This window comes from Halyomorpha halys, unplaced genomic scaffold (genome assembly GCF_000696795.3).
Source record: "Halyomorpha halys isolate HHAL.00 unplaced genomic scaffold, Hhal_1.1 Scaffold2023.1, whole genome shotgun sequence".
NCBI lineage: Eukaryota > Metazoa > Arthropoda > Insecta > Hemiptera > Pentatomidae > Halyomorpha > Halyomorpha halys.
Window position 1 is genome coordinate 95,957 of NW_027107687.1, and position 8,200 is coordinate 104,156.

General features: G+C 33.0%; 1 long non-coding RNA gene across 1 annotated transcript; it reads right to left on the reverse strand.

The window, feature by feature from the left end:
* Positions 1-3,553: 3,553 nt before the first annotated feature.
* LOC106690991 (uncharacterized) lies at positions 3,554-6,987 on the reverse strand. The gene is made up of 2 exons (XR_001344702.3): positions 6,685-6,987; positions 3,554-3,786 (listed from the first exon to the last, which is right to left on the reverse strand). It is a non-coding gene; the product is annotated as an uncharacterized lncRNA (long non-coding RNA).
* Positions 6,988-8,200: the final 1,213 nt, after the last annotated feature.

Sequence of the window (8,200 nt, forward strand, 5' to 3'; positions counted from 1 at the left end):
CGATTGCTACAACACTTACTTGACAAACGCTCTAAACTTCCCATTCACTACAAAAAATTAGTATACACTACAATAATCAGACCAATTTGGACATATAGAATTGAGCTCCGTGGGGCTCCACCAAACCATCAAATTCCTCCCGCATCCAATCGTTACAATTCAAAATCCTACGTAAAATCTTTGATACTCTTTATTACGTCACAAATAAACTCATTCATAAAGACTTTAACATCCCATTCGTTGCAGATTTGACCCAAAACAGATATGCGTCTTTTCATTCCACACTCCTTAACCATCCTAACCCATTAATTCTTAATCTTTCATCCTTAACAATCCCTGATAATCCTTCGAGGCGTCTGAAAAGAAGATGGCCACGGGACCTTCTAATTTAAATTAATGTTTGAAGTACCGTAGGTGGTTTCTTCCAAAGATTTTCATGTGTATATGAAACATACTACATATTTACCTATTGTATTATTTTGTACAGTTGTAAATTACATTAAATAAATAATTTTAAAAAAATGACGGGGTGGGAGGAAAATGTTGAGATCACCACAAAAGATACTTCTCTATCATATTTCGCACTCTTAGGTGGTAAATATAATGTAGCATATAGAAGTTTATTATTTTTTGTTCGGATTATAATTGGAACATGTTTGGGACGGACGAAATATTTCATTTGTTCTATAGTAGTCCTGAACATTGCTCCTTCGAATCCAGCGACGGGCGTGAGTATCCATTTGATTGATGTGAAACAGATTTTCGCGAATTTGAAGGCTTGTGATCGGTGAGTTGGGTTCTCCTCCTCACTGCCTTCTTGACTTTTAATCTTCAACTTGCCTGTTCCCGACTCCGGTTGCTGTTTGTTTTTTTTCGTTATAAACACTTGTTCGTATCAAATTGATACTTGCACCAATTAGCGTTATTGTTCTCTAGTTCAAGATTACAACTTCTTCTCGAACCAGCCTTTTATTATGTATCATACTTTCTTCATGTATCCAAACAAAAAAATAAACAAACATAACTTTAGTGACAACGGATATCCCAGCCAAAAGGAGCTCGTCAGTAATCAGCATAAAAACGAGGCAGCCTGAAACTAGAACAAGAGATGCTGCGTGTATTCAACAAGTGTTCAATGCCATCGTAAGGATAATCAATAATGCATGAGGTGGTGAGTGTGACAAGGAATAGAAGAAAACAATTAAATAAATAAAGGCTTAGAGGAACCAGAGGTTCGTTGCCGATAATTGTACGTCCTTGCCGACAAACCTCCTTCCGCTGTATTCCTTCTAAGCCCAAATTCTCATGATCACATCTTACATAATCTTCCCATCTACGTTTCGGTCAGTTATTACATAGTACTTGTGGCTTTATGAATGTGTTCATTATTTTTTTTCTCGCTCTTTCACATCTTTGTCGATTCTCTTTATCCGCCTGGGTTTAGCCTCCCACGAGGTCTCTTGCTAACTACGAGTATACTAGTATTCATATAGTGAGATGTTAATACTTGGACATAGATTAATAAAAGGAGAAGATGGTCAGGGAGGGGGGTGCGGTCAGCAAATAAACAAAAACCTATTTATTTGTGTGCCGAAGTTTCGACCTGAATTTCAGGCATTCATCAGGGATGCTCTAGCAGAGTTTCTGACTAGAGACACTCCAACGAATTTAAAAAAAAAAAAAAAATAGAGATATTTTTGTGTTTCTCGACAGTGCCTTCTCTGTGTTTTTGCAAGACCAAAATAAAACCTATTTGCTGTCTTAATTCGTCTGTTTATTTTTATCTATTTATTAGTTGATATCTATTTTTTAATAGATATCATATTATTAATATTGTTTTTATTGTCTGTATATATATATATTATGAACGAGTACTTCGAACTTATTGCCCTTGTGACAAATTGTAAGCATCAATAAACACTTTTTTAAAAAAAAAATTATTTATTGGTATTTACAGTAAATTGCTGTATTAAACTATATCCAGCCAGTAAATTTTATGTTAGTTATACAATGGCATGATACTAACATGTGGAGAATCTACCCATTAATAGAACTCCAATAACATTTCCAGAAGAGAAGATCTCGAGGCCAAAATCTTTTCAGACGCCTAGAAGGAATATCAGGTAAAAAAGAAGAAGCCAGATTAGAAACAAGTGGATTTGGATCGTTAGAAAGTTCATCATGAAAGGATTGGTGTTTGGCACTGGCCAAAGAGGCAATTTATGGAACGTTAAGGTCCATGAAGGTTTTTGGATTGGATTCGTTTGGGTTAGTGGAGCCCGAAAGCTCAATTCCCTAAGTCCAGATAGGCCTTATCATAGTCATATAAAGAAGTTTTTGGTAATTGGTTTTAGTAGTAAAAGTTTAGACCGCTTGCCAAGTAAGTGTTGCAATAGATGGAATCGACGAGCATTTTCATGACTTCTGTCTATAAGTCGGTCTTTTGTCTAGATGTAGTTCTAGGTAACGGATCTGTTTAACAGGAATATGTAGATTTTTATTAAGAGATACTGTGAATAAAAGAAAAAAAGGGTTTACGACAAACGGTAAATGTTATTTTCTGGGATTTATTAGATTTTATTTTAATACTCCAGTTTTGGGATTGGGTTTGGGATACGAAGGAAAGGTGATTACTCACTGATAATAGATATGTGGTGAGGATAGTGTTAGGATAGGTTGTGATGCCAGCTGAAAAACTGTATAAAGGATAGTACCCAGAATACTACCTTGAGGTACACCAGCTGACTGAGGAAAGAGGGATGAATAAGCACTGTTGTGATTTTCTTGAAATAATCGTCCGGAAAGCTAAGAACGGATAACTTACAATCTTAATAATCACTGTAACGACTTTTTCTGCAATTTATATCAATGTGGCCTGGATTCTATTCCTATAACCTTACTCTCGCATTTCTTACTTTCTTCATTCCCCTTTCTCCATTTATTTCTTCTTATCCCCTGTTCTTTCCTTTTACATTTTTTTTTTCATAAGCTCCGTTATTAATTTAACTAATTCTGTATAGATTCTTTCCACTGTATCATTTATTTATTACTTACATTAATATGTATATAAATAATAATGTAATCAATCTACTAATGTATTTTTCCATAGTTATTAATCAATTTTTTTCTCTCTATCTAAAATAAACTAAACTAATTTAATCTACTATTTATATTTTCATTCCATTATTGTGTATATTTCCAACTTTTTTAGTCTATTATTTATTTTATTTTCTATATTTGTATTTATTTTATTAAAATATAATTATATAGTTTTATCAATTTTATTTTTATTTATATAATTTTTTCTCTCTCTAAATGATGGTTGTTGTCTTTTTGTATTTATAGCCCTGATGAAGACCTGAAAATGAGGTCGAAACGTCGGCATAAATAACTATTTTTTTGTTTATTTATTTCATAAAAATAGATAATTAATAGTTCTGCATCTTCTAATACCCTCGGATCTTTCTCTGTATGAATTATCTCCAGAATGAGTTATTTAGAGGTTAAATTAAAAAAATAAAATTATGGAAAAGGGAGTAGAAAAAAAAACTACTTAAAAAAATAACATTATTATTAAAATTCAAAAATACATATTTACAATATATCTTAGAGGTAATAACTTTGGCACAAGCATTATTGGTTTTGGTAATAATTAATGGTATAAAATTATGTTAATGTATGGACGAGCCAATGGCCAATGTCAGGCAGTCGGGCAGGCGTTGCGACAGTACTCTTTGGTAGAGCGATAGTAGCTGTAAACGACCAGCAAGAAATACACGTCTATACCTGCAAATAAAACATTTCTGAATTGTATTAACAAAATAATAAGTTAGAAAAGATATATGAATAAGCAAACATACATATTGAAGTTTTTTTAAATCTATAGAAATCATGAAAATATGGACATGAAGAAAATATATACATAAGCAATGATATAAAAGTAAGAATCAAAAACTTATAACACAAAATTAGGTCTTTATTCTGTTTAATTTTATGAGTTTGTACGAAAATATAAGTGTAATTGTCATATTCGTATCAAAATAAATAATTGTATGTACCGCCAAAACCTATGAAGGGTCAGGGCCCTAGTTCTTCGTAAGAAATGACTGGTTTTAGAACAACGGTTCTGCAAGGTTGTTTAGGACATTTAGGATCATTCGTAAACGATTTTGTCGGTCTTACTAACTTTCCGGGAATCCGTAGTTCAGTCATGATCTTCCAAAACAGTTTCTGTCTAAGGAATCATAGACTGCTTCGAAATCGACAAATAAGGCGTGCACATATCATCTACTTCCCATCATTTTTCGAGTATCTTTTTAAGGGCGAAGATCTGATCTAGCGTGCTGTTCCAACTCCTGTACTCAACTTTGTGGTCACAGTCCTCGAAGAATGGTGTAATTGGAGGATTAAAATAAATCCAAACAAATCACCTTTACCCTTGTCGAACAGATCCGCTACCTTGGACTACATCTTGACAAACGACTAACCTGGAATCCTCACACAAGACTGAACTGCACGTCGATTTCGACTTTTACAGCACTTACTAGACAAACGGTCTAAACTTTCAATTCATTACAAAATACTGATCTACATGACTGTAATAAGGCCAAGTTGGACATATGGAGTTTAGCTTTGGGGTTTTACTAAACCTTCGAATTCCTCTAGTATCTAATCATTTCAATCCAAAATCCTCAATGCTCCTTACTTTGTCACAAATAAAATCATACATAAAGACCTTAATGTTCGATGTGTAACCGATCTAGCCCGAACCAGATATCACTCCTTCCATTATAAACTCCCTACCCACCCCAAGTTTCTAACCTTACTTCCTCTTCCATTCCTGACAATCCTCCGAGGTGTCTGAAAAGAAGATTCCCACGAGACCTGCTAATGTAAAACGTCATTATAGTGCCACGCCTGTAACACTCCAATTTAACTGAGATCAAATTTACTAAATGTATTATAATGTATAGTTGTAAATAGCAATAAATAAATATTTTAAAAAAACTTTGTGCTTTATATTCTCATAATACTAAGATATCCGATTTAGCAGGGTATAGTCCTTATAGGCCACCAGAAGAAAGGCTATGCATCCGTAATTACCGCACTCTGATCCGGATCCTATATGTTTTGTTTTAGTTCCAATAGCTTGGATCTTGGATGGCTCTCCGCCATCTTTAAGCAGCTCCAATAGTAGGATGTCTATTCCTGGGGTCTTGGGGTAACTATTTCAACATCGAGAATATTCGGTTTTCCACCTCCAATGGATTGAGATCCTGAGCATGATCTATGTCTTCGTTCTTAGTGGGCTTTCCATGTTGAAAAGTCCTTGGAAATTGTCTTTCCACGTGTTTATTATTCTTTCTCTGGTTTCCGTCAGTTCGCCATCTTTTCCTCGCACTTGCGTGTTTCTCGCTCTATTCCCTACCCTTTCTTTCCTGATGTCTGCATGAAACTCGCGCATATTTGAAGCCTGGAAGTTATCCTAAATAGCTTTCCTGATTATTTTTGTTGTGGAGACTCTGTATTTGCTCAGTGCTGTTTGATTAGGTCTAGCAAGGCTGAGGACTTTCATTTTCCTTCTCTCCTCCACTGCCTTTTCGCATTCTCCTATGAACCACTTCTTGGCTTTCCATTTTTACTTAATATCTCAGTCTTTCGGCCATGTTCTAAGACCATCCAAATCCAAGGGATCAAATATATTTTTCAGCTGAATTTGGAATTTATTATTCACTTTTTATAAAATTTTTAGGATTTTTAAATATATATATACGGAGTTAAAGAGCCAGCGTATACCAAGCTCGAACAAATCCTTTTCTCTTTGCCAAGAATACTGAAACCACGAAAAAATCTCTACATCTCTAAAGATCTCTGAAGCTAAGGGGAGACTTAGGCTCTAATAGGTATCCTAGAAAGCAGGATCGGTAAATTTGAACGGAAAGTACTCTGCAACCTATAATTGCGCAAATCAGAGACTTGGACATAAAGGAGAATAGCTAACAGTGAACTACTTGCAGATACTGGTCCATTAGTATCTCACAATATAGAGGCCTCCTTGCTTAAGATAGGTGGGGTAAATGTGGCTCGAAGCAATTCATCAGGAGGTCTCTACACAACAATGAATGCCAATATAGTAGCCAAGATTTAAACAAAAAAAAAAAACTGTATATCTGGAAATTTTGAACAGCTCCATTGGGCTCACATTTTAGAAAAAATACTCTACTTTAAATGATGTCCTATTAGTTTTTCTTATAGTAATGAAATGGAGTTCCAATTGAAAAAAATATTTTTTATAACGGTTATGAAGCAGGTGTCTTATTATATTTCTCCTACATATACTTAGCAGACTCATCAATTTTTACTTATAATCGTATGTAGTTTTCATTAAATTAATCAAAAATTGGAGTGAAATAATTGATTTTTTTTCTCACCGGACTCTTGAACTATAATTTTGGCTACACTTTCTCTTTGAGGATAGTTTGAAAAGGCATCCCTCTTGGTTAGACACAATTACAGACTGAGGCTTCAATAACTATTATTCATTAGTATTCAGTAAGAATATATAGTAATATATATAAAGTAACTAAGAATAACTATTTTTTTTTTTTTATATTATATGCAATAGTTTCTGTACTTTAAAAACAACATTTTAAAAGATAAGTTATAAAAATCGAACTGGTTCACCTGTAGTGAAGAAATTTTCGACGATGAATTTAGTGCCGAACTCCTTGGCGGTTGATAGTACAACCGCGTTGTAGATGGTCACCGAGAAGGAGACGAAGAGGTGGACGCTCTGAGCCAAGCACCACGTCTTAGCGTAGTGCGCTCTGTTCTGCAACAGTATCAAAATCTTATATAAATAACAAGTTATCAAACTTATAATTAACATTGGCAACAATATCAGCATGTTATATAACACACGATCAAACTAACATATAATTATATATAAGAAGATGGTCAGGGTTGCGGTCAAAAGAGAAATATAAATAGTTTACAACTATTTATTTTCCGACGTTTCGCCCCACTTTGCAGGGCTTCATCAGAGCTAAAAAGATACGAAAAAAAAAATGAGAATATTACTACAATAAGGTAATTTAAGCTAGGATAAATATCATGTAAAAATAAAGTGATAAGAAATTACATATAAATAAAAGGTAATGGTTTAATCTTTGTCCACAATAAACTTTTGAATTACTGGAGCGATTTTCCTTTCACCATGGGAAGACTTAAAGATACTGATATCTCCAAATTCTCAGGTAGAAAAAAAGTTATGAACAAAATTAAACGTTTTCGGTTTTGGTTTAGTCCCATTATTTTCACCATGGTTGGGGGTCTAAGTTTTTCATTTTGTGGGACCGCCAATCAATGAAAAAAGTCAACGCCCCAGGCCGGATTCGAACCGGCATCGCCATTAAGATCTCAGAATGGTAAGACACTGAGCTACACAAACTACGAATTTTACTGAGTTAAAACTGCTATTTCTTACTATCAGAATTATCAATGTTAACAGGTACGTAATACGTAATTGTCATTGAAGTAAAAAAAAAATTGGCTCCAGTGCATTAAACTAACTTTAATTTGATTGCTGGCAGATATCTATTAGTTTCAGACGTATAGTATAATTATCTATAAACCTCTATTTAAAAAAAGATAATAATTAATATTTTTTTAAAAGAAAAATAATTTAATTGTTCTGGAAATCGTCCACAAAATAGAACAAAAAATCCTTTCGATTTCATAAAAACAAAACAAAAAAAAAAAAAACAGCAGTATTAAGTAGGTTTATAATTTTAAGAAAATGTTTGCAATTAATTACTAAAACTGAACGTCTGTTTTTAAACAAAAAATGTAACATAGCATATTTGATATGGGTGTAATAAATTAAATTCTTCTTTAAAAAAGTGTATTTTAAAGAATTTTATTGTGATAAAAAAAATAGAATAAATTCTTCTTTAAAAAAAAATATTTTTAAGAAGAATCCAACAATGATGAAAATAAGAAGATTTTTACTATGATAAACATTCTGTATAATTATTTGTACTGTAATTTTATTTAAAACATTTTATATGGGTGTAATAAAATAATTTTTCTTTAATAAAGTATATTTTAAAGAATTTTACTGTGATAAAAATCGTGAATTATGCGAAAAAATAAAACGTTCTAGGGATTTAAAAAAAAAACAGCAATATTAAATATATTT